The sequence below is a fragment of the Panthera pardus genome, unplaced genomic scaffold (assembly GCF_024362965.1).
Source record: "Panthera pardus isolate Hobbes unplaced genomic scaffold, ASM2436296v1 HiC_scaffold_13, whole genome shotgun sequence".
NCBI lineage: Eukaryota > Metazoa > Chordata > Mammalia > Carnivora > Felidae > Panthera > Panthera pardus.
Window position 1 is genome coordinate 129,036,699 of NW_026526688.1, and position 27,198 is coordinate 129,063,896.

At 33.6% G+C, this 27,198-nt stretch overlaps 1 pseudogene; it reads right to left on the reverse strand.

Annotated features, from left to right (window-relative positions):
* Nucleotides 1–2,271: 2,271 nt before the first annotated feature.
* LOC109274915 (protein SET-like) overlaps nucleotides 2,272–27,198 on the reverse strand; it is a 79,517-nt pseudogene continuing 54,590 nt past the window's right edge.

Sequence of the window (27,198 nt, forward strand, 5' to 3'; positions counted from 1 at the left end):
GTATAATGAAAATAATTTTACTTTGAGAAAAATCACCTATTTCATTCACAAGAAGGTTAATCTATTTCCTATCTTTTAATTGTGTTTCTCAAAGTTCCCTTATCCTTATTTTCTCAAATTCAAATCTCTTTAATATGGAGAGAATTAAAGAAATAACAGCTCAAAAAATTTAGTGAAATACATATCACCTTCTTAATCATGATTATATATTTCTGTGTCTATTGGTGCCATTTGAGCTTTATATCCCATTGAATTAGTGTTGCTTAAAAGGGTTAGATTCATTAAATCAAATAATTAATTTGGTACATCTCATAATTAACATATGAATTATTATTTCCTGTTCTTGTACTGTCTCTGTAGCCAAGGTAAGATTTTAGGATAAATTGAGAAGTGCTTACCTAGAGGCATAATTTGAGGGATGTTTTATAACCTAAAAATATTTTGACTCCTTCCACAGCCTCTATTCCAATCCCTCTTTCTGAAAGAGTTTCTTTTTGGGAGACACAAAATGTCATTAATTCATTCATTCATCTATTCATCTATATTCATTCTTTCAATAAATTTTTATTCAGCATTGGTATAGATTATGGAGGCTAAAATGGTGAATAAGAAGTATTTATTGCATTTCTATTCCATTTTGAAGGTAGAGAAAATGATGACAATAACATGTAATGTGTGCTAACTTGACAGATGAAAATAGTAATATGGGATCATGAATATTGTCTTAAAATATTAGGAGATGCTTCCTAAGATGTGAAATTTAAGGAGGATCCTTAAGAACAATGTAAGTTAGATAAGCAAGGTGAGAAGCAATTATATTTATTTCTGTGAACTTTCCTGGGGAAGAACAGGACAAATTCTATGTGTAGAAGGTGGGAGAGGTTAAGAAAATTATGATACCTCTAAGGAACAGCAAGATTGGTGCCTTTGGAAATATACAAAACCATGTAGTCCATATGGCTAGGAGTGTAGAGTATAAAGCCGGATTTGAAGTTAGGATGTTGAGGTTGGAAATATAAACTTATCCATACTTTAAAGGACTTTGCTCTGTTGAGAAGTTCAGAGTGCAGATGTTACCAATATAATTTAACAATGTATCTTGATATTTTGCCTTATTAGATTCTGTGTGTCTGTGCATGTGAGTACACATATGGTTTTATTGTAACAAAGAAACTTGTACACTTTTAACATTTTTTTTAAATTTTTTAATGTTTATTTATTTTTGAGACAGAGAGAGACAGAGCATGAACAGGGGAGGGGCAGAGAGAGAGGGAGACACAGAATCTGAAACAGGCTCCAGGCTCTGAGCTGTCAGCATAGAGCCCGACGCGGGGCCTGAACTCACGGACCGCGAGATCGTGACCTGAGCCGAAGTCGGCCGCTTAACCAACTGAGCCACCCAGGCGCCCCCACTTTTAACATTTAAAACTGAGCATCCTTTTTCCTCTCCAGTGAAAACAAAAAGAAAATTTAAAGATAAACAGGATACTTATTTACTTAAAAATAAATAAAAATAAACATTGTCTATTACAATAGACAGTGTCAATTCCAAAAAAGATCCTACAGGTTCTGCCGATTCTCCATCGAGTGACAGGGCTCATCATTAGGAGAGAATTTTATTTTAAAAAGTTACCTTCAACTGCAAGGATGTCTGTGAAACATCACAACTGAACATGCCAAAGGAGAAGCCATGTTGTCAAAATGCCCACTCAACCCACCCAAACATCTCAAATCCTGAACTTCTAAAACCGCATTTTTAAAAGTTTTTTTTTCTTTTCTTTAAACAAGAGAAAGTAGACAGATACATGTTGGTGAGTGCTAACTGTCCATACTCACATAGAGACACAGTGTAATCTCTGAGCCCAATATACAAAGAAGGGAGGGAAAAGGCTAGAGTTCTATGCCCTACTACACAGGGGCCTAGCACCCTCCAGCTTCCAACAGAGCTAGGGGAGCAGAAGGTTTTTCTTTTTTCCCCACAGAGCACGGTGGTGTTGATTCCATCAAGTTTTTGTTGAGACAGAAAGGGATATAAACAAATTTGGGTCAGAAAGGGGTAGAGATTCTTTTCCCACTGTATTCTGCTCAAGGTATCTCCCTCCCCAACCCCCCAAAATAAATTGAGAAACATGGTATAAAGGGAGAGAAAAAAGTCTTCAAAAAATAGGGCAAATGAGCACAAGAGGAGGAAAAAAAAAAAAAAAAGACTGCAACTGCCTCCCAGGGACTGGAGAAAATTAATAAAGAAGGTTGGAATCCATTAGTGTTTCATTAGTCATCTCCTTCATCCTCCTCTCCTTCCTCCCTCTCATCATCATCTTCATCTTCTTCAGCTTCATCCTCATCTCCTTCATCGATATTTTCCAATCCTTCATCATCATCATCTTCTTCTTCTCCTTCCCCTTCATCATCCATATTGGGAACCAGGTAGTACTGTAATGGATTTGGCCAAATATCACCTTTGATGACCTCTCCTAACTCATCTGCACCCACATCAGAATGGTCAGTAAACCAGGTGAAGAAGCTCTCTGGTTCCTCACGCTGTCTCTTCCTGCTGGCCTTATTCTATGTTTGACTTGAACGTTTGTCAGATCCTTTCCAGATTTCCATTTGATTTCAGTGGACTTCAAAGATAGATCATCACTCTCATTCCTACGATATTCTTTGGAGAGAACTTTATTTTCGAAGTGAGGGTTTTCATCAAAATAAAAATCTATTCTGTAACCTGATTTAACATCTTCAAATTCTGTCACTTCAACTCTTGTCAAATAATGCAGCGCCTCTTCATCCTCCTCCCAAGCAGTGAAAGCACTTGTGGATGGTTGACAAATGTTGTTACCCCAAATTTGGGATTTGGGTGATCAATTCCAACCAATCTCTTCTGAAAAAAAAAAGTTTGGTGGAGTTTGTTATATTTCTGTTCTACTTCAAAAACCTTCCCACAGGCTTCTTCATTAAGTCTGTCTATTTCATTTTGTACTTCATCAATATGCTTAGTTGTTTCTTGCTGTCCTTTTTCTTCCTTTGGCAAGTGCTGAGAGGACAACGTCTCTTCTGGCTTGGGGGCATGAGGCAGTAGCAGTTTCTTGGTTTGAGGAGGGAGTGAAGATGTGTTTGGGGCCCATGCTGCGAGGAAACTCCACAAAACAAAGGCAGGCACATGTCTTGGAGAAACTCAGATTATTTGCCTAATTAGATTCTTATCACAGTGTTAAAAGTTATCAAAATGAATTTCTCATGATGTAGAAAACCTTTGGAAGTTATGATAAATATATCCCTAAGCTGGAAGATTATTTTAATGCTTTCTTGAAATGCTTGTTTATATGTGTATTAACTAACTTATGTATTATTTCATATGTACCAATATTATCAGAATATCTTGTATTGGAATAACTATTCCAAGATAGCAATGATAAAATTGGGACAATATGTTTAAAATATACATTTCAAGGTACTTGTGGATGAATAAACAGACCTGAAGGTGAGCCAGATTTTAGAAGAGGATATTTGACCCAAGTGAGATTTACATTTATGTGGCATTTTGCCTGAGGGACTCATTAGTACTCAGGGCTCAGGATAGGTGGAACTTAAGGAAAAAGCCAGGGGGTTATTGATTTGGGGAGTCAATGGATGGAGACTAGGATTGCTTAGGTAGCTGAAACATGAGGTTGAATATGCCACAAAAGTACAGAGCTACAGAAAAGGTGACCCCAAATATCTGGGTTTCAGTTAATTTGGCTTATTTATAAATGAGGTATTCTATATAAAGTTTCTCACCTGAGGCCTGATGTTAACATTAGCTGAATAGCTGAAAAAATTCAGGTTTCAACTGTTGCCCACTGCATGGAATGACAGTTTAGAAAATGAGCCCAGTGAAGTTAACTGACTCAACATAAAGCAGTACTTTCCAGAGCAGGATAACAAAATCCACTGTCTCTGCAATATCTCCCACAATGTTCAATAAACAATAAAAAAAGATATTAGTTATCCAAAGAAACCACAAAGTGGGACCCATAGCAGAGAGAATATGCTGCTAATAGAAATAGGTCTTCCTATTTGTTGATTATTAAGGAGACAGGAACTTTAAATTGGATTAGGAGGCATGAATGTTAATTCAGCTAATATAAATATGTTCAAGGACATAGATAACCTTATCTAATGTGTTGCCAAATACTATTTATATGTCTGCATAAACCAAATAGTGTTGCTTTGTACAAATGCATTTTTAGTTATGTAAATGGAATCGCTTATGTATTTTGTTGCTTTTTGCTTTTTTCATTGAACAAGATGTTTTTCAAGATCTATAGATGCACCATATATACATCATATTTCTCTAACCCCCATATTTTACCTCACCTTTGTCCCAGGAATGGTCACATTGATTGACCGCATTTCAACCATAATGATAAAATGAGCATTCTCGTAAGTTGCTTTTATGGCCCTGTGTGACAATTTCTTGGAGTATATATCCATGAATAGAATTTTTGTGTAATAAGGTAGGTGAATACTTAGTGTGGGTAAAGTTCTATAGCTAACCCAAATGATTATACCAATCTACATTCCTGGTAGCAGCACATAAGACTTCTTATATTCTCTTATCTTCAAAAAGGTTTGGATTAGCCAGCTCCCTAATTTGCAGAAAGTAAAATCTCCTTATAGATATAGTTTGCCAATGAATGTGACCATCTCTTCAATATGCATATTAGCTTTCAGGATTTTCTGTTCTGTAAGTTACCTGTTCATGATCTTTGCCAATTATTTTTTCTGACAGAGTTGTGTTTTTCTAGTTGTTTTGGAGACGCAACACATACATTGTACATATTAATCAACTTTTACTTTTGGATATTGCAAATTCCATTCCTTAGTTTGCCTAATAAATTTGTCCTTGGTTAACTGTGTTGAACATAAAACCATAATTTTGATGTCATACAATTTGTTCCTGACTTTAATTTTTGCAGTTCTTCTCCACTCCAGTTCACAAAGCTATTTTCCTAAATTTTCTTCTATTTGCTTTGTAGTTTTTCCTTTCAAAATTATGTCTCTAATCCATTAGAAGTCCACTTTTGTGCCTGTTTCTTAATCAAAACTGAGGAACACTGAAGACAACCTATTCTTTCTTAAGTTTAATTAATTTATAGTGCTAGTCATAGGGGTACACACTGTCCCTCAAGAACATGTGTCAGCTGTTCTCCCTTTTAGAGCTTCTAGAATGACTTCCTGATAAATTAACAATTGTCTACAGCCTTGACTTCTGTTGGGTAACTGAAATCTACAATAAGGCAATCCATTGTAGAGAGAATATCGTGTTTTAAGTTTGCTTTCAGATTGATTTTAAGCAAGTTTTCTAATGGTGAGCACTTCATGATAAGGCAGAGCCATGCTAAAACAAGCAAACACAAATGCAACCCCCCAAAACCAAAAGCTTTCTTCTAAGGATCATGGAACAATGATCTATCTCACTTTATGTTTTCCTTGCTGTCTCCAACTTTTCTCCCATGCAAACATAATGTATCATATGTGTGCTTCCCAACCAAGGAACAACTTTTACAAAAAAAAAAAAAAAAAACAACTTTTAGGGGTTGCCAATTCGTTAAGTTTCAACCAGAGCCTGAATTTTATGATTTCTATACCGATTTTCTATTATGTTCAAATTCTATATATCTTGTCGTAGTCACATTTTGAAAATTTATCTTTAGTCTGTCATATTTTGTTCCATCATGAAATACCAAAAATACTTTAATTTTTTAAAGTATAGTTAGATATACTATGACAAATATTACACTTAGAGTTTTTCCGTAGATGAAGATTGAATAAGTAAATGGAACAGTTTAAAACACAGAAAATATTTTGTGTTGAAAAAGACAATGCTTTTCTCACTTAGTCTTCTGTAAGCTTTTCCTTAAGGATTTGTAGAAACAGAAGAATCATAAATAGTTTCATATGTACATTATCTGCACTAGCAATCTCATTTTAATATTAATGTCATCTTCATTTTTCTATCAATGTAACTTTGCCTGAAAAGCTTTTGATTTAGTATTATATCCTTTTCTGTTTTGTTTCTCTTGATACTCACCCTCTTCTCTCACTTTCTCTGAGTTTAAAGTAAATATTTAATAGATAATGTTCAGAGAAGGAAATACGGATGCATTAAAATATTGTTAGGATAGTACTCTGAGCAACCTTGCAGGAAAATATTTTCAAATAAATATTCTAATGCCATTAAAAGGTGGTTTTGTTTGTGTGTTTGTTTGTTTTCCTTAGCCTTATAATTCCTGGTTGAGGGCATACAGTGGTAAAATTGTAAATCTATTTATTGAAAATAAATATTGATATTTTGACACTCATGTTGTAAGGGTGAATGATAAAAGCCGTAATACTAAAGATTCAATTTGTGGTGACAATTTAGTAATGACATTAATTTATCAAGTTTTCAAAACCTTATGTAGAAAGAAAAATAGGAGGTCAAAAGGACTTAGGTATTTTGAGAATGTACAGGATTGATCCTCAGATAGTCACCCTTGAAATATGAAATTACTTTCATTGTAAAACACACACACACACACACACACACACTCACATATGCCATAGATACATCACAACATTATCTCTTCAAAACACATTTAAAATACATCAACAGAAATAATAATAGAACTGCATCTATTAATGAAGCTTAAGACATTTTTTCCTGATGCCATTGAATTTCTGGGGTTCTTATTATCTGTGTAAGAAAATATTATAGCTGTTTAAATTATCCCTGTTTAATCTAAAACCTATAATAATCAAAATGACTAAGAATGATTTAGACTCCATGACAGAAGTGGTGGTGATAAAATTGTGGAGTTAATGCATTGTGCAGATCAGAATGTTTTTTGGAGTTAGATGTAGGAAGGCAGATTAATAAGAAATAAGGATAATGCATTTGGATTTATACTTTCATAAATCTTTTCCCTGAACAGCAGTAGGAATTTACAGAGGATACATCTAAACTATAGACAGTGCTCCAAAGATAATCAGGGCTTAGAAAACTAATCATAGAATAGTATTCAAGTTTTTGTGTTGAGTTGGATTTCTGGGATAGGATTTAATACATTCAAATGATTATCATCATATTAAAAAAAAAACAAAAAAGAAACAAATAAACAAAAACTTTCTTGTGTACTACTCACAAGGAAGAATGAAATTTTGCATCTCTTAACCATAAAACTGCCTTTCATACACGTAATATCCATAACTCATGTTGACTTTCACTTTCAAATTCTGACTGATCAAGCACAGAAATTGTGTTTTGATCTTTGAGTCAGTAAAATTTATTTTATAAAAATCAATCAGTTTTATATTTTGTTAAAGAGATGGAAAAGAAATGCAAAATTTGTGCTTTTCCTGTATGGAAAATATGATTAACTTGCTCAACATCCTTTCCAATCTCCTTAAAGTTTGGGTTCTGCAATCATTTCTGCCAATTCAAAGCTGAGGTATGTGAAAAGGGAAGTGAGGTGCAGGATACGTATTTTATGCACATTCATGATGGGATGGTTTTGAAACTAGGATATTTTTGATTCCGCAGCTTACTACAGCGATGTACCTTTCTGATATCACAGCTCTGATTGCAATAGTGATAGCAGTGGCCTTGTGCATAAAGTAGTAGTTGTAGCTATCCCAAATTTGGCAACGGCAGAGAGCACTTACCTGGGCTTTGCTTTAGAAGTTTATTCCTGAATAATATCCCATTGTGTGTTCATCCTAGAGCTTGCTCCTCTAGCTCCCAACAATGGTTTTCTATGCACCTATCAAACCTTCTGCATAATATAAACCACACAGAGGTATGAGAAGTGTTTGTAGTCACTGAACTTCAAAGAAAGGAAAATCTGTGATTGCCTCTTTGACCTGATCTGATTAGTTTTGACACTAGTGAAAGTCAGCCTACTGTTAGTAAATGAGACACAATTCCCATAAGTGTTAAAGAGCTCAAACAGAAAAAATATATATATTTATGTTTCAATCTTCAGATCAAGACAAATTCAGAAAATCAGAGTTTTTATGACTTACCCAAAGATGATTTCTTAAATTTTTTCATCAAAACTTGATTTAATATTCACAATAACACCAAAGACCGTGTTCCAGTTTTGGCATATTAGGTCATAAAAAGAAAACTTCTAAGTCCTAAATTGTCTCTTTAATATTGATGCTAAGTATCTTATAGGCAAACTCTAATTTGAGATAATAAGATTGGGAAAATATATGATTAACTTCTTAGTGTAATTTTTACCCAAACTACCCTAAATTACTTAATATAAGCATGCTCATGTATCTCAACTCTCCTTTGGAAAACGGTGATAGGACAGTTTGGATAAACAAGGCTTCATATTTTTCTTGCTATCAGCAGTTTTCCAAAGTTTAATGAGACTTTCCCAATAAAGTATCAGAATTCCATGGCCTTCTCAACAAATTATACCTAGAAGCAGAGCTTAGTATACATTATCTATAGGATGCATACTTTTGGATAAAGTTTTGTTAGGTTATTTCTTTTATTGAGTTATCTTTTATTTAATGTAAAATTTACCATATTTACCAGTTTTACGTGTACAATTCAGTGGCAGTAACTACCTTTATAATGCAACCATCACCACAATTTATTTCCTTTTTTTGAGGGGGGAAGTCCATTTAAACCCAAACTCATGGTTATGTTTCATACAAATAGAATCACACAATAAACGTTTCTTGTGTATCTGGCTTATTTACCTAACAATGTTTTCAAAGTAAATCCAGAATTTTATTCCTGAATAATATTCCATTGTGTGTATATGCCACATTTTCTTTATCCATTCTTCAGCTGATGGACACTTGGGTTTCATCCACTTTTGACTATAAGAGAATGGAATAAGTTTTTATGAATATTCATTTACATATAGTTGTCTGAAAATTCCTTTCCAATCATTTGGAGATATGTACATAGGAGTGGAATTGGGGGAGGTAATAAATATAGTAATTTGACATTTAAGTTTTTAAAAAGTTATTTATTCAATTTTGAGTGAAAGAGCATGAGTGACATCCAGGCAGAGAGAGAGAGGGACAGAAGATCCAAAGTGGATTCTGTGCTGACAGCAGTGAGACGATGTAGGGTTTGAACTCATGGACTGTGTGATTATGACCTGAGCTGAAGTTGGACACTCAACTGACTGAGCCAACCAGGCACCCCGACATTTAGCTTTTTGAGGAACCACCAAATTCTTTCCTATGGTGATTAAGCCATTTTATATTCTCACCATCAATTTATGAGAGTTCCAATTTCTTTCCATGTTTACCAACTTATTTTCCTTTTTTAAAAAAATAGTTATTCTAATAAGTGTGATATGATATCTCATTATTGTTTGATATGCATTTCCCTAATGATTGGTGATGTTGAGAATCTTTTTATGTGCTTGATGGCCATTTGTATATATTTTGGGGGGAAACGTCTATAATATTTTAGCTTTTTAAAAAAATTGGGTCCTTTGTCTTCTTGTTAGTGAGTTGTTTGTTTTCACATATTTTTCACACTGGATCCTTATTAGATATATAACTGGTAAATATTTTCTCTCATTCTGTAAATTATCTTGTTGCTATATTGATAATATCCTTTGATCCACAAAGGTTTTTAATTTTTATGAAGTCTTATTTATCTATTTTTTCTTTTGCTGCTTATACATTTGGTGTCACATCAAAGAATTCATTGCCTGATCAGGATCATGAAGGCTTACTCTTGTGTTTTGTTCTTGAGTTTTATGGTTAGAGCTGGTATATTTATGTCATTTATTATGCCATCCATTTTGAGTTAATTTTTATGTATGATGTGAAGGAGGAATCTAACTTCATTCTTTTGCATATGAACCATACCATTGTCCCAGCAATATTCATTGAATAGATTATTTTTTTCCCTTTGAGTGATGTTGGCATGTTTGTCAAAAATAAATTGGTTAAGGATACATGAATGTATTGTTGGACTCTTAATTCTATTCTATTGGTAGATTTACGTATGCCAGAGCAATACTGTTCAGATTACTGTAGTTTTGTAGTAAGTTTTGCAATCAGGAAATGTGAGTCTTGTACCTTTGCTTTTATTTTTCAGTATTTTTTTGGCCATTTGAGATTCCTTGAAATTCCATATAAATTTGAGGATCAGCTTTTCCATTTTTGAAAAAACACCTTTGGAATTTTGATGGAGATTGTATTGATTCTATAGATTTCTTTGGATAGTCTTGATATCTTAGCAATATTAAGAGTTCCAATCCATGAACAAGGGATTTCTTCCCATTTATTTAGTTCTTTTTAATTTATTCCAGCACTGTTTTATAGTGTTTAGTGCAGAATTCTTTCATCTTCTTGGTTAAATTAATTCCTATTGATCTATTCTTTTGGACGGTGTTGTGAATGTGATTGTTTTCTTATTTTCCTTTTTGAAATATTCATTCCTAGTGTATAGAAACCAATCCAGCAATTTTTCAGATTTCATTTATTAGCTTTACTAGCTTTTTTTTTGTGGATTCATTGGTATTTTGTATATAGTGGATCAGATCATCTGTGAATAGAAATAGTTTTACTTCTTTCTTTCCAATTAAGATTTTTAAGAAAGTCTTTTCTTTCTTTCTTTTTGCTCTTTTTTATGTAGAAAATCAATTTATTGTATTATAAGCACTTATACAGTTAGTTATGGGCAATAACAGGCCTGGTGGTGAAACAGATCACCCAAATTAGAGATGGTATCAAACTGGTGGTCAATAACTAACTCCTAAAAATGTAACACTTATTCATGATTAATTTAATTTAAAAAAATGCAAGATTTATTTTATAGACTTAACTAGACAGACCTCTTAACTAACTAAAGAGGTATAGCGATCAGGTAAAAACATACATCTTTACAACTTGGTTCAAGTTAAAAAAAAATCCAGAAGGGAAATAAATACTATGAAAACAGCTTTAAAAATGCACTCCTAAGCAAAAATATATGAAGAAAGAGGAACACATAGTTTTGCCTTAACTGAAGAACAGGAGAGGAGACTGGTTTTGCCTAGGAAAATGTGCATCTTGTGAAGTAAGATATGAAGGTATTAGACTAGGAATATGTATGTCTTGCATCTTTCCTATTTGCTGTGTAAAAATAATAGTCTGCAGTGTTATACATCATACCTCAGACACCTACCTCTCTTGGCTTTATTCTTATTCAAGCGTTTACCTACATGAGACTAAAAACTTAGAGAAATAGCATAAGAAAAATAACCACACACAATATTTCCCTTTATGTGACTACTTTAGATGTGGCTTGATTACTAGGAAATTACTGAAGAAAATTTAAGTATAAATCTGTGGCTTTGCTGAATTAAGCCCCCCAATTAATGTCTAGAAAACATTCACTCCTCGGGCCGATACCATTGCTAGTGGTACCTGTTATAGAAGGATATTCAAACAAAACTCTGAGTGTCTCAAAACCATTGTTAAATAAATCTCAGAGTTAAGAGTGGGGGAAAGGAGAGTCTAAAATCACAAGAAATGCAGAAATATCTAGGAACTTGTCTTTCTGGATCCATACTTCCCTTCAGGGTCTTCATCACTGTAAATATTGCCTATAATTTCCACATTTGCATAACGTTGTGATGTGACACAAAACAAATTACCCAAGCCTCATTAGGATTCCAGGAGAAATCAGGTATTGGTAATGTGATCACTATGAATAAACAATTCTGGTGGCCTATCTTCTCCATTGTCATGGGATCATTCCTCTCAATTTTACTTAAGTCTTACACATTCAGTCTGTGATCAGTACTATGGGGAGAGGACCCATTGTCACAGAGAAGAAAAGAGATAAGAACACACAGGGGAATGCACAAGAAGGTTTTCCTGAAGCCACTGGCTTGCTAAACAAGACAGGCTGAATTTCCTGAGTTTTTACAACTAGCAGTCTTAAAGCCTTGTGTTGAGTTTTTACAACTAGCGGTCTTAAAGACTGGTGTTTAAAGGTCAGCAGGCATGACTAGGATAGAACCTGGAGAGTACCGCTTGCCTGCTCCTGGGAAGAAGGCAGGCAAACAGTACAAGGGCAGGTAGCATGGAAACAACAATCTGAAGAATGCCTGGGCCACACAGGATGGAGATTTTTCACTTTTCCCAGGGTGCATCTCTGAGAGGCAGTGTTCACTCTTCACAGAGACGCCTCTTCAGGAACAAAGGCTCTGGCTGGCACCATTGCCATCCCCTGCCACTCAGCATAAGCATAGAGTCACTGCTGGAAGCAGAACAACACCACGCTGGCTGCCTAACTTGCTTACATCAAGCTCTGTCCCTAAGCACTCTGGTGGGACTGGCCTTCTCAGTCAAGCTTGTGTCATTCCTAGCATGGTGCGCCTCTCTCCACAGAAGACAAGACCAAACTCCTACTCACATCGTGTCTTCCTAACAGAGAGTTCTGCAGGGACTCAGTTCCATGGATACTGGCAAGTCTCATTTCACAAGCAGTCCAGAGCACACCTAGTTAAAACTCACCACATTCAGACCAGAGACCAAACACTGCCCACAGCAGGCAAGGAGAACCTCTGCAGACAACTGGCCTGAAGGATGGAGCAGCCAAACCACATCAGCAGAGCACACACAACACACACTAAAGACACTTCCTGAAGCCCCAGGACCTGGCAATACATGACTCTTCTTCATAAGACCATTACTTTCAGTAGCAGAGGACATAACTAGCTCTTCTAACACAGAGAAGGAGCCAGAGACTTAGACAAAATGCCAAGACAGTGGCACTTATCCTAAGTAAAAGAACAAGATAAGGCCATGGCCAGAGATCTAAGTGAAACAGATATAAGTAACATACCTAATGGAGAATTTAAAGCAACAACCATAAGAATACTCACTGGGCTTGAGAAAAGAATAGAAGACATCAGTGAGACCCTTACCACAAAGATAAAAGAATTAAAAAGGAATTAGTCATAGATGAAGAATACAATAAATGAGATTAGAAACATGCTTGATGCATGCAGGGGGCTGGAAGAAGCAGAGAAATGAATTACTGACCTAGAATGCGAATTAATACAAAGCAATAAAGCTGAACAAAGGAGAGAAAGAAGAATTATGCAACAGGAGCATAGACTTACAGAACTCAGTGATACCATCAAAATTAAAATACCATTCATATTAAAGGAGTCTTAGAAGAAGAAGAGAGGGAGCTCCTGGGTGGCTCAGTTGGTTGAGCATCTCACTTCGACTCAGGTCATGATCTTGTGGTCTGTGAGTCTGAGCCCCATGTTGGGCTCTGTGCTGACAGCTCAGATTCTGTGTCTCCCTCTCTCTCTGCCCCTCCCCCCACTCATGCTCTGTCTCTCTCTCTGTCAAAAATAAAAAAAAAACATTTAAAAATTTTTAAAAAAAAGAAGAAGAGAGAGCAAAGGGAGCAGAAAATTTATTTCAAGAAATAACAGCAGGAAACTTCCCTAATCTGGAAAGGAAACAGACATTCGGATCCAGGTGACATAGAGAACTCTCTTTTGAGAAAAGCAGCTCAACACCAAGACATATTGTGATTAAACTTGCAAGATACAGTGTTAAAAAAAAAATCTTAAGCAGCAAAACAAAAGAAGTCCTTAACTCGTGGGAAAAACCAATAAGAGTAGCTGGAGATTTCTCAACAGAAATTTGACAAGCCAGAAGAGTGGCATGATATATTCAAAGTGCTGAATAGGAAAAATTCTGCAGCCAAAAATAGTCTATCCAGAAAGGCTATCATTCAGGAAAGGAGATGTAAAGTTTTCCAGACAAACAAAAACTAAATGAGTTCTTGACCACTAAACCAGCTCAGCAAGAAATTTTAAAGGGGACTCTTTGAGTGGAAACAAGAACAAAAGTGACAAAGACAAGAAAAATTCAGAGGAAATCTCTAGAAACAATGACAAAACAAGTAATAATTGGCCATAAATACATATATATTGATAATTACTTTGAATGTAAATGGACTAAACATGCCAATCAAAAGACATAGTGTGCTGGAGCTCCTGGGTGGCTTAGTCGGTTAAGCGCCAGACTTTAGCTTGGGTCATGACTTTGCAGTTCGTGGGTTTGAGCCCCGTGTCAGGCTCTGTGCTGACAGCTCGGAGCCTGGAGCCTGATTTGGATTCTGTGTCATCCTCTCTCTCTGCCCTTCCCCTGCTCAAGCTCTCTTTCTCTGTCTCAAAAATAAATAAACATTAAAAAAAAAAAGACAGGGTGCCAAAATGGATTAAAATAACAGACTCATCTAGGGGCACCTTGGTGGTTAAGCGTTTGACTTCATCTCAGACCATGATCTCACGGTTGGTGGGTTTAAGCTACACATTAGGCTCTGTGCTGACAGCTGGGAGCCTGGAGCCAGTTTTGGATTCTGTGTCTCCCTCTCTCTTTGCCCCTCACCCACTCACGTTCTGTCTCTCTCTCTTTCTCAAAAATGAATAAACATTAAAACAAAGACTCATCTATATGTTGCCTACAAGAGACTCATTTTAGAACTAAAGACTCACCTGCAGATTGAAAGAACTTAAATTAAGCCCAGAGTGATAGAAGGAAGTAAATAGCAAATATTAGAGCACACTTAAAATCAATAGAAATATATAGTATTTTCAATACAATATCATCTTATGCTATTAACCAAAATAGGAAACAGTAGCACAAATTAATGAAATTAAGAGTTGGTGTTTGGAAAATGTTGACAAGCCTTTAGCTAGACTAAGCAAAAATAGATAAGACTCATATAAATACTTAAAAATGAAAGAGGAGACATTCTAAATAATGCCAAAGATATAAAAAGGATTATAAGGAACTACTATGAGCAATTTTATGCCAACAAACTAGGTGATCTTGAAGAAATGGATAAATTCCCAGAAATATTCAACCCATCAAGATGAAATCATGAAAAATAGAAAGTTTGAACATATCTATAACTAAAATGGAGATAGAATAGTTAATGAAAAAACTATCAATAAGAGACCTATTAGAGTAGCTCAGTTAGTTAAGCGTCCAGCTCTTGGTTTCAGCTCAGGTCATGATCTCACAGTTTCATGGGTTCAAGTCCTGCATTGAGCTCTGTGCTGACAGTGTGTAGCCTGCTTGGGATTCTCTGTCTCCCTCTTTCTCTGCCCCTTCCTCATTTGCGCTGTATCTGTCTCTCTCAAAATAAATAAATAAACAAACAAACAACAACAACAACAAAAAAAGCCCTATCAATAAAGCAAAGCTCCAGATAACTTCGTTGATGAATTACACCAAATATTTAAAGAAGAATTAATAACAGTCCTCAAACGCTTCCACAAAATTAAAGCAGAGAACATATTTATGAACACATTTTAAAACGCAAGCATTACCCTGATACTAAAGGCAAAATGCCACAAAAGAAGAAAAGTATAGGACAATAGCCATTACAAAACAGGTGCAGAAATCCCCAACAAATTACTAGGAAATCAAATTCAAAAACACATCAAAAAGATCAAGTGAAAATTATTCCTGGCATGCAAAGATGGTTCAATATGTGAAAATTGGTTAATGTGATATATCATATTAACAAATAAATAATGCAAATCACATGATCATCTCAAAAATATTAACTAATTTCAACAAAGTTTTATGATAAAAGCTCTCAACAAACTAATAATAGAAGAAAAACATCTCAGTATACCGAAGACCACATATGGAAAGTCCACATCTAACATCATACCTAATGGTGAAAAATTGAAAACTTTTTTTCCAAGATCAGGAACAAGGCCAGGATGCAAATGATATGACTTCTACATGGAAAAATCTAAAGACTACAAAAGAAATTCTGTTAGAACTAATAAATTAGGTAAAGTTGCAGGATACAAAATGTACAAAAATCAGCTTTGTTTCACAAACTAACAACAAACTATTTGAAAAGGAGATTAGGAAAACAATCTTATTTACAATACCACCAAAAGAGAATAAAATACTTAGGAATAAATTTAGCTAATGATGCGAAAAACATATGTAATGAAAATTCCAAAACATTGATGAAATAATTTAAAGAAGACACAAATAAATGAAAAAAAGTATCTCATACACATGGATAGGAAGACTTAATAGTATTAAAATGTACATACTACACAAAGTGATCTACAAATTCAATATAATCCTTATAAAAATACCAGTGAGAATTTTTTAGTATAAATAGAAATTGCAATTCTACAATTCATATGAAACCACAAAAGACCACATAACCAACCTTGAGAAAGAACAGGATGCAAGCATCACACTCTCTGATTTCAAAATATGTTAGAAAGCTACAATAATCAAAGTGGTATAGTATGGGCATAAGAACTGATGTATCAATCAAAGGAACAGCATAGTGAGCCCAGAAATAAACAAACAAAATAAACATGCATGTTAGGTCAAGTGATCTCAAAGGTGCAAAAATTTCACAATTGGGAAAGAATAATTTCTTTAATAAATGGTGTCGAGAAAACTGGATAGCCGCATACTAAAGAATGTAATTGGATCCTCATCTTACCATAGTAAAAAATCAACTCGAAATGGATTAAGGACTTACATATAAACTTGAAACTAAAAATCTTAGGACAAAACAGGAGGAAAGTTTCAAGACATTAGTCTTGACAATGAATTCTGGGATATGACACCAAAAGCACAGGGAATGAAAACAAAAATTAAAAAGTGGGGGACCACATCAAACTAAAACGATTCTGTGCAAAAAAGTAAACAATCAACAAAGTGAATGCCAACCCTCAAATTGGGAGAAAATATTTTCAGTCTTGGTATCTGATAAGGGGTTAATATCCAACACATATAAAGAACATCTAAAACTCAATAGAAAATAATAACCCAATTAAAAATGGGTAAAGGACTTGAATTGGCGTTTCTCCAAAGAAGACACACAAATAGCCAACAGGTATATAAAATATGCTCAGTGTCATTAGAGAAATACACATCAAAAGCACAATTAAATATAACTTCACACCTGTCAAGATGGCTATTATTAAAAAAAAAGAAAAGTTTGGAAAAGATGCTAAAAAATTGAAACCCTTGTGTGTTTTCTGACAGGAGTGCAAAATGTTACAGCCACTATGGAAACAGCACAGAGGTTACTTAAAAAAATTAAAAATAGATCTCCAATATGATTGAACAAAATCTTCTGCAAATTTATCCAAAAGAATTGAAATTAGAATCTCAAAGAGAAATTGGTAACCTCATGGTCATTGCAACACTATTTGCAATAATCATTGATAAATGGAAAAAGAAAATATGGTATGACTTTTATTCCTTTATTTTCTTTCTGATCCCCAGTATCATTTCAATAGTACCATATTCGAGTACATTGATTCTTTGTTCCGTCTGCTTAATTATGCTGCTGAATACTACTAATGAATTCTTCATTTTAGTTATTTTACTTCATAGCTGTGTAATTTCTGTCTGCTTCCTTCTGATAATTTCAGCTTCATTATTAATATTCTTATTCAGTTTATAAATCTTTTTCTTGATTTTCTTCTCCACTTTTTCCATGGTTTTTTTCAGCTCTTGGAGCATATTTGAGGCAGTTTATAGAAGTATTTGTCTAGTAAACCTAATGTTTGTGTGCTTCCTCAGAAACAGTTTCCATTAATTTCTTCTATGAATAGACTATGCTTCCTTTTCTCTTTGTATACTTAGTAATTTTTTTCCTGACAGTGGCAAATTATGAATATTATAATATGGTGACTCTGGAAATCATATTCTTTCTCATCCTCAGAGTTTGTTTTTTGGTTGCTGTAGGCAGTAGTTGCTTAATGATCTTTCTAAACAACTTTTGTGAAATTTGCATTCTTCGTCATGCATGCTCTCTGAGGTCTCTTATCTTTTCGATTATTGGCTAGTGGTTTGATAGGGATTTTCTTGAAAACAAAATGCCAAAAAAAGAGACAATGAAAATGAAAGCAAGAATGAAAGGAGGAAGGGGGGGGGGAGAGAGAGAGAGAGAGAGAGAGAGAAAGAAACAAGAAGGAGGAGAAGGAGGGAGAGGAGAGCAGGGGAGAGGGTAAAAAGAGAAAGAAAGAAAGAAAGAAAGAAAGAAAGAAAGAAAGAAAGAGGAAGGAAGAAAGAGGAAGGAAGGTAGGAATGAAGGAAAAGGAAAATGAAGGGAAAAGCAAAGAAAGAGAAAGGGAAAGAGGAAGGGAAAGGAGAGGAGAGGAGAGGAGAGGGAAGGAAAGGAAAGAAAAGGAAGGAAAAAAACCTCTCCTAGTTTTGCAGATGGGTTCTGTTATGTGTTCTTTTTCAATGCTTGGCTAGAATTGCTCTGAGCCTGGAGATGAGCCAGAGGTGAAAGTTTAGGGTCTTTTCAGTTTTTTGCATCAACAACAGAGTTAAAATGTTGGTAAGATTTATTCATATTATCATAGTGATGTGAGGTTTTTCCTACACAATGGGGGCATAGGGTGAATGGAATTAATATTATTTCTATGCCTAATATTAAACCCTATGAAGACAACAGCAGAATAATATGGGTACATCATCAAGGATTCAGAAACATCAAAAATGAAGGTTAGGTTATCCTATAAAATAACCCATCAGTTCAGCTAAAATTCTGAGAAAACAAATGCATGGAATATGTATAGAACAAAATTATGAATACAAACTATGGTCTTGTGCCTGTTGTAGCAACAAAGGCTATATGAGCTACTCATATTTTTATTAGTTATATATTTATATAATTTAATTTTCTTCTGTATTTTCCTCTCTTCTTTTACAGTATTATTTTATATAGGATGGAGTAGTGGTTTTATTTCATAGGTTACTAGAAATCAAGGATGGATTGTTACTGGACTAAAAGGGATAATGCACATCACTCAGATACGGAAATGTGACAGATGAGAGTTTAAGTCTCTTCTTTGGGAAAAGGGTGACACCATACAATGAATTATTTGTGTTAGGTTAATTGGTAGCAGCTTGTTGCTCTAACTGTTATTCAAGAATTTAAGCTTAAGAAGAAAAATGTGTGTTTAGATGTGGCCATTGAATATTTTGATGGTGGCAAATACTAGAATTGGCTCACTCAACATCCACTTATGTAATCTCTCAGGAGCCGATAGCAGACAGGTATAAAGTACTTGTCCCGATTTCTTTGTATCTAGACTTTGGAATATATTTCAGTTTATAACAATTGGATGCATTTATGCAAGACTGATCAGATAAAGACAGAGTATAGGGTATTCATTTTTCTAGCATTGGTCATGGCAGTGGTGGAATGGTTCAGACGCCAGCAGATTTCTTGATTAATCAATTTCTGCAATGATGAGATAACTTTCTTGATCTGAGCAGAGGCACAACAGATCTGGGTACTGAAAATATTTCCTGGAACCTCAACGTAGTCACCTCTCTCCATTTCATCAATTATATATGCACCAAATTTTCTGTATTAAGTTCTTTCCTAGCTTAGACAGATTATAATGCATTCTGTTTGTAATTGATCACTCTCCAATACAGTCTCTAAATGAAAAATTGCGTAATTTTTATCAGAACAAAAGGGTTCAAACTGTAACAAGAATAGTCAGTCACCTGACAAAAAAAAAAAAAAAAAGAACATTGGATGTGGAAAATCCTTCCATGAACTAACTAACAATGTATTTCCAATCTATTAAGGATAGGCTTAGGTAGGTGAAGATAAAATATATTACAATGTTAAAAGAAAAAGAAAAAGAAAATATATTACATGTTTCTCTAACTCAGCAATGGTAAGTAGAAAATGGAGATAACATTATTGTATTTTTCAATAAAAAAAAATATGGTATTTAAAAAACCTGAAACCATGCTCTGCAAGTGTAGGCAGTGGACACTTGCTAAGCAATTTGCAATTATATCTTTGGGTCTATTTTAGTTATCTATTAATCTTATAAGATTTATAACTGCCACTATGCTATATCTCACCATCAATTAGTAAAATGAACCAGAAAAACTTATGTGACTTATCTACATACATCCTAATTGTCTCAAAAGCACTATGACAAAAGAGATTATATAACATGAAGTGTACAGACAGCAGCAATTGCTAAAATGAAGAAAGCAACATTCAAATATCTGAGCTTTATAGTCAGAAAGACAAAGTGAGGGGCGCCTGGGTGGCTCAGTCGGTTGAGCGCCCGACTTCGGCTCAGGTCATGATCTCATGGTTCCTGGGTTGGAGCCCCGCATCGGGCTCTGTGCTGATAGCTCAGAGCCCGGATCCTGCTTCCAATTCTGTGTCTCCCTCTCTCTCTGCCCCTCCCCCACTCACACTCTGTGTCTCTCTCCAAAAATAAATAAACATTAAAAAAATTAAAAAAAAAAGACAAAGTGAAAATGCAGATATGTTAGTGTAAAGAAGTATGGAGTTAGCGCCAGCCCCTTCAGACCTCTAGCAATCATAAATATGAGTTTCCTACAGAAAGTATTTTAAAATTCACTTTATAGCTCAATTTACACTTAAGATAGTTAGAAATGTACACATTAAATAGATACAGGTCTCTCGTGATAAGCCATACTTAGAATTGAGAGTCTGGGGGCGCCTGGGTGGCGCAGTCGGTTAGGCGTCCAACTTCAGCCAGGTCACGATCTCGCGGTCCGTGAGTTCGAGCCCCGAGTCAGGCTCTGGGCTGATGGCTCGGAGCCTGGAGCCTGTTTCTGATTCTGTGTCTCCCTCTCTCTCTGCCCCTCCCCCGTTCATGCTCTGTCTCTCTCTGTCCCAAAAATAAATTTAAAAAATAAATAAATAAATAAATAAAATAAATAAAAAAAAAAAAACGTTGAAGAATTGAGTCTGTTCTATATCCAAAAAATTGAAGTAGAAGCTTAACATAGACAATACATATAGGATTTGTAAAAAAATAATCACAAGAATATGAAAATCACCTTGCAAAGAATAGTCTCATTTATTCTATCAGTCAGTCCAACTAATTGATACTTTGCAAAATATATTCAAATTAGTTTAAACAGTAATGTTAATATGTTTGTTAATATTTTTCTAATACATTAAAATCTTTGACTTTACAAAAACATAATTTGCAATTATACAGAGATTAAAGCACTAGAGATCACTAGAAATTACATACATGTTATATATATATGATATACTTATCATACATCTACATATGCGAAATTTGATTCCAGTTTTTCATAGTAGTTATGTTGTATAAAGTTGTTGTGAACACCAAAGTAGGCAATATGAAAGCATTTGAAACATTGTTCCTGGGAAAACAGGGTCAGGTTCATGCTAACAGCTCTGGTTACATTTTCATCAATTAATGAGTATGTTTCTGTTTAAATAAATCTTATTTAATATATATTGTTGATCCATACCATTGAGCTCACAGCCAGCTGCACTATAACTCATGTGTGAACAAAGTGTATATAACACATGCTTTTTTTTTTTTTCCTGCAAAACATATCACAGCCTTCATGCATTTAGCAACATTTCAGGCACTATACTCAGGGACTACTTAGACAGTGATGAAATCACTAACAAAAAAACAAAAAATAATGTGAGAAATGTGGAACTATATAGATTATGAAAAGGACATTCGTTTAAAGTATGAGAATTGAAACAAGAAGGGACAGCATCACTTTGTTCAACCTCAAGTGGTAATGTGTATTGGGCTACTCAAATTTTTCACTGCTCTGTATATATTCTTGAATGACTGAATAAGTGCCACTATTGATTTAAAGGTTACAAATAAATTTTAGCAAGACACTCACACAAACCACTCTGTATATATGTGTGTATATATATATGTGTGTGTGTGTGTGTGTGTACGTATATATATATACACACACGTATATACATGTATATACACGTACACACCCGTATATATATATATATATATGTACACACATGTGTGTGTATATATATAACTATGTATCCATATATGTATAAATATATGTATACATATTTGCAGCATAAAGTATACAAAATATAACATACAATATACAAAATAATTCTATTAATAATGTTAAATTAATGCTACCTAAAAATAGATAAATTGCCAGAAGAAACAAGCTACCATCCATCATTTCAATGAGATTTCAGATCACTTTACTCTGTTGGACTGAAGCAAACAAAAAGGAAAATTAAAAATATGAAATTCTCAAAGAGCGCAATGAGAGTGTAGGTCCATTGTTTTCACATTTAAGAAAATACTCAATTTCTTCAAAAATACATGGAACTTTATGAACATTAACCATATAATAAAGTTAGTTTTGATGGATTTTAATTTAAAGAGTCAGGTATAGGCTACATTATCTGTCATGCAATTAAATTAGAAATTGATAGAAACAATAACAGACCAATAGATTTAGAACTCAAAAAGAAAAGTTCATTTTGGAAATTTAAAATTATTTAGACATGACAAAAAATATGCCAAAACTTATACAAAACAGTGTAAGTGGTTCCTAGAATATTATTTAAATGCTATTAGAAAACAAAAAAAACAAAAACTAATTTTTAAAAACCTAAAATGCTCCTTTAATGATTACATGAAAACAATAAAACAATCTCAAAAAAGAAGAAATAAAATAATAAATATAATATGTGTATAAATAAAATGTAAAATAAAGATAATAAAAAAGCAAAATCTTTGAAAAAACTAGTAATATTGGCAATTACTCATGACAAACTGAGAAAAAAAGGAAGTCAAAAATTAAAACTATTAGCAATATAGAAGAGGTAATACCAATACTGAAATATAAAAATTACAAAAATAAAAATGAAAAACTATACCTAAATAGTTGAATACCAAAAATGGTCAATTTTCTAGAAAGATACTAATTAAAAAACATTACTCAAGAAGAAATAGGAAATAAGAAGCATCTTTAATCACCAGAGAAGTTTAGACAATAATTAAAAATCTATTCACCAAAGAAAAGAGTCCTAGGTTTTTAGGAGATTGATACCAAATATTTAAGTGGAAAAAATTTCAATATTATAAACATTCTTCCTGAGAAAAACCAAAAAGGGAAAACAGATCTTATGCATTTTATGATACCAACCTAATCAGGGTCACACAATCAGAAAGGCCCCTACCAAAAAAAAAAAAAAAAAAATACACTCTATCTCATGAACATGGGTGCAAAACTCCTAAATAAAATGTTACTAAACCAAATTAAGCATATGATCATTTTACTATTTACAGAATTAGTTTCCAAAAAAATTCAAAAACATTTTTGATAAAAACTGTTAACAAGTTAGGATGGGAGGAAATTATCCCAACCTGATTAAGGATATCTTTATCTTTTATAGCCCTACAGAAGATATACTTAATAATGAAAAAAGAAGGGTATCTATTAATATTATGCTCGTCCAGCATACTACTGAAAGTCCTAACTAGTGCTATGGAAAAAAAAAATATGTATATATGCATGAAAAAGAAAAAAAAAACATAGCTTTTATTATTTGAATTGTATAATTATCTAAATAAATAGCTAGGGGCGCCTGGGTGGCTCAGTCGGTTAAGCGTCTGACTCCAGCTCGGGTCACGATCTCGTGGTCCGTGAGTTCGACCCCGCGTCCGGGCTCTGTGCTGACTGCTCAGAGCCTGGAGCCTGTTTCAGATTCTGTGTCTCCCTCTCTCTCTGACCCTCCCCCGTTCATGCTCTGTCTCTCTCTGTCTCAAAAATAAATAAATGTTAAAATTTTTTTTTAAATATAAATAAATAAATAAATAAATAAATAGCTAAACTGAATCTATAGCAGAATTATTGGAAATTTTAAAAAGTGTAATAATTTTCTTGATTGTAAATTTTAAAATTTCAATTGTGATGCTTTATACGAATAATAATCATTTCAAATGTAAAAAAGATGTAATACAAAATACTGTTCAGCAGTAAAATATATAATTAGAATAATTCCAATTAAAAGCATGCATTACTTTTTAGGCATAAATTTTAACATCTCATTCAAATATATGACATACGATTTCATTAAATGGAAAGGGAAGTTTCCTGGATGGAAATATTTAACCCTACGGAAATGTCATTCTTACAAAATTAATTTATATTTTCAATGCACTTTTCTATTTAAAGTTTCAACAAGGTCCTTCAAAAAACTTGCTAATATAATCCCAAAATCTATAGGGAAGAGCAAAAGACTAAGTATAACTGAAATAATTCTAAACAAAAAAGGGGGGGGGACTAATTATGAGAAAATTCTCCTATCAGATATCAATATCTGTAGAGACCTACCGCATTTAAGGTAGTAAGGTGTTGGCACAGGAAGAGATAAACCAACAATGGAAGACATTATTAGAACCCCTCCCTCAATATTAGTACATATCTAATAGCTTGGTTTATGATAAGGGATTGGGGTAACAGAGGAATTGCATATGAGTGGGGAAAATAATACAGTCTAAAATAAATAATACTAGGAAAGCTTATTATACTTACATTAAGAGATTGATTCTTACTTTAGACTACAGACACACATACAAAATCTCAGCTGCAAATGGAAAATATATCTAAACTTTAAGAATAATATTAAAGTTTCATATAACTTCAATGTAGAGATGTATGGTGACTCAGTATTTGCATCAAATGGTACAATTACTTTGATACCTTTAATTAAATGATGATATATAAGTCAGCTATTAATGTATAACAAACCACCATGAAATTAATGACTTACAATAACAACCATTTATTTTTGTGCATGAAATACAGAAGGCCGGGAAATTAATCTGGGCAGGTTTGGTGGATTTTGTTTGGGCTTGTTCAGCATCTGTTATAAACTAGTGGCCCTACTCGTGTTTCACTGGTTTGGAATGGCCTTGGTGGAAATGATTGGGCTCTGCCGCATGTGGTTTCTCATCCTTCTATAGACTCACATAAACTTATATTCATGGCAGAGGTAGGTTCCAAGGTCTTTTGAGGTCTGTTATTATAACCAACACAGTGTTATTTCCTCCACACTGTATCAGTCAAAACAAGTCACAAAGACAGATATGATTCGAGGAGTAGGAAACTAGACTCTACCTCATGATGTGTGGAGCAGAAATGTAGAAATGTCCAAGAAGGTAGATTCAGAGAAGGGTACAGAATTTTCTTCCACTTTTGTAATCAATATAACTACAGAGAGTACAATTTTCTCTTCTTTATTTAATTCCTTTTAATTAGAAGTAAGTATAATAGTAGAGATGTTTCTTAGAAGACATCTTTTATCTTTCCAATATTAGGTAGTAATGTAAATTTTTTCTATCATTGATATGCACTAATAATATATTAAAAGGAAACAAAGTAAACTTCTCACCTAAAAAACTTCACTGGATCATCACACTTTCTCACTTCAATTTCCATCTTGCTTTTGTGGAATTTAATGAGAACCATATTATGTGTCTGGTTATAAACTATCAAATTTATTCTGGTTATACCACGTGAAATACAGATCAATCACAAACCTACGTTTTAAGGGGTGTTTGGTAATATATGGTTTTAAAAACATATACAAATGTATAATTTAGGCAAATACATTTAAGCTTCTGTTTAGATGTATTTCAGTAAACATTTACTTGTTGCCAACAGAAGACACTGAAAGAAAATTAATTTAACTCTTCGGGCAAATATTTCATGGTATTGCTGACCCAAAAAATTTAAAAATACAATAAGTAAATAAAACTTTTTAAAATCTAGTGAAAAATATCATGTTTGCAACAAACGTTATGAGAGTATTAGGTGTTTCCTTGAATTGCATTATATTTTACTATAAATGAATTATGAGAAGTTTGAAACATGGTTTATCCTCTGATAAACTTCTCTTTTTTGTATTTTACTATGTCCTGAAGTAACTTAAGTAGAATTAGGAAACAATTTTCAATGAAACAGAAAAGAAAGAAAACAATTTTCAAAATATTATTCGTAGCAAGAATTGTTCAAAGGATAAATGTTTCTAATTATTTACTTCAAAATAGGCCAGACATCCAATTCTTTTTTGGTTCTCATAAATTGTGCTACAAATTGATACTAAAAGTATGTAAAATTCCACTTCTCCTGATAATTCATGGTTATTATTACTAAAAATCCACATTAGAAATTTCCTAAAAGTACTTTTAGACAGCAGCATAATAATGAAGTTTCAAAATAGTTACCACTTTATAAAAAATATTAATTTTGTCTACGAAGGAATTAAAAATTTATGGAATGTTTATAAATGTATGTGCTAAAATTAGGATATAAATCTCTTGAAATTATACTCTAAAAGTAGCTATTTGCTGGGTGCCTGGGTTGTTCAGTTGGCTAAGTGTCCAACTTCAGCTCAGGTCATGATCTCGCAGTTTATGAGGTTGAGCCCCACGTCAGGCTCTGTGCTGACAGCTCAGAGCCTGGAGCCTGCTTCAGATTCTGTGTGTGTGTGCGTGTGTGTGTGTCTCTCTCACTCTCTTTCTGCCCCTCCCCCACTCACACTCTGTCTCTCTCTCTCTCAAAAATAAACATTACAATTTTTTAAATAAATAAAAGTAGTTATATGCTGAAAACATGAAATAAACTTTTCATGATATAAACAATTATAGATGGAGAGAAGTCTGAAATTATGTGCCAAATGAGTAATGCAAATATTTTAACAGGCTGAAATCCTTCACCAATTTGATTGCCTTGATAAAACATGGCAAAAGGTAAAATGCTAAACAACTTTTAATTAATTGTAACTTACAATGAACTTTTATTAACATTATTGCATTTTTTAAAATCAATGAAATCAGCTTTTGAAAAAGAGTAAACCAAAATGTAGAGTTTTTTGTAATTTTTTATTCATTTATTATATCTTTTTAGTAGAGATGAGGTTTATATCTGGAAAAATGTACAACCTAAGTGTATAATTTGATTAATTTAAATGAATGAATACACTCATGAAACTACTACATCAATCAAAATATGGCATATTTCCATCACACCAAAAAGGCTCATTTTGTGCCCTCCAGTCAATTCCCATTTCTCCAACACAAGCATTGTTCTGATTTTTAATATCATTATTTCGACTTCTTGATCTTCATATGAATGGATTATACATTTTAAAGCATGAATTAAATTTATCTGCATATTTTGACATTTAAAGATTTTCTCTTTCAAATTGTTTTTTTTTTTATTTATTGACATATAATTGACATACAATATTATGTTAGTTTCAGGTATACAACAGAGTGATTTGTCATTTCTATACATTGCAAAATGGTCACCACAGTAAGTCTA